The following is a 1,371-nucleotide window of genomic DNA, read 5'->3' as shown; positions in this document are numbered from 1 at the left end:
GTGGGTGGGGCTGTGAACAGCATTAGGCTGCCACGTGTGATTTTGCACGCTGGACGTCTAGTTTTGTTATATTGTTATGGGTTCACTCAGTGAGATAAACCACCGACTCAGAATTTAAATTTAAGAGCCTTTATTAAGCTGGCCAGCTGACTACAATTACAGCACCCTGCCAAAGCAAAGGCTGAACTGCAGGGCAGACTACAGGAATTACAGTATTTTTATTTGCAAAAACCACAAAGTTACAAAACCTTAATTCCCGACACACTATTGTATCAGTACCTTCCTATCTATGTGTGTTAGGAACAGAGAGTACAGCATATTGAGAAGGGGCCATGAGACCATATCTCAAGGCCTGGCCTGATGTCAGTACCTTCCTATCTATGTGTTTTAGGAACAGACAGCACAGCATGACCCATCTGGCCAAAGCACCAGATATGCAGCCCACATAATTTATGTCTTTTGACATTTACCCTCAGAATGTAGCACCTCTCCATGTGTGAAGTGAAAAGGGTAGTTTTTTAGAGCTTAAATGTGTCCTAAAGCATGAAAGCCCATACTTACAGTTTTGTCACCTCCCTGATTATATCTCTCTAAAACCTCAGGGGAAGAAAAAATTACACCTAGTTGCCCTAAATGCAAGAATTACAACTACTTGAGGGCAAGTGATGCCCAACCTTTATTTGACTGTAAAATATTAATTCCTTCATCTCAATTGTTGAAGTGAAAGAATAAATGCATTAACTGATCCATCAATAATTAAAAATAAAATTGATTTCATCTGTAACATTTACTGGGACTACTTTGGTCCCCTTGAGATGATCAGAGAGCAACTGAAAAACCATCCTACCTTAGAATTAAGGAGGCAAGGAGAGCAGTTGTTTGAAAATCAGATTCCTTAACAGGATGATTTGATAAAGGCCTGAGGGACTCAAAGAATATATCCACTGACCGATAATTATAAGGAGAATAATGTGTGTGTTTTGTGCATGTGTGTGTGTTTTCTGCTTTTTGAAAGTAGTCCACATTGCATTTATTTATTTATTTTTAACTTATCTTTATTATTGAAAGTATTACAGGTGACCCCTTTTCCCCCTATTGACACCATCCACCTACACCCACTGCCCCGCCCCCCCGCCCCGGGAGAGAATAATGTTTGAAAACAGGAATCACCGGCTAAAAGGCATTTACCCAGGGAGAGGAACCAGTTCTTTTGAAAATAAATTTAGCAAAAATGTTGGTCAAGATCCAAGACCGATAATCAAGGGACTAGGTCAACATTTGGTAGCATCAGATTCTCTCTCTCCCCTCACCCCCCATTGATTTTTAGAGAGAATGGATAGGAGAGAGGGAGGGGGCCAGAGAGAAACATTA

General features: G+C 40.5%; 1 protein-coding gene across 1 annotated transcript in view; it reads left to right on the top strand.

The window, feature by feature from the left end:
- The window catches only part of LOC102758880 (SLAM family member 7-like), a gene marked incomplete at its 3' end in the record, with an annotated part of 7,435 nt that overhangs the window by 2,241 nt on the left and 3,823 nt on the right, over positions 1–1,371 (top strand). The gene's annotated exons all lie outside the window — the stretch shown is intronic.

This window comes from Myotis davidii, unplaced genomic scaffold (genome assembly GCF_000327345.1).
Source record: "Myotis davidii unplaced genomic scaffold, ASM32734v1 scaffold3889, whole genome shotgun sequence".
Lineage (NCBI taxonomy): Eukaryota > Metazoa > Chordata > Mammalia > Chiroptera > Vespertilionidae > Myotis > Myotis davidii.
Note: the sequence above shows the minus strand (reverse complement) of the source record. Positions and strands in the feature narration are given on the sequence as shown.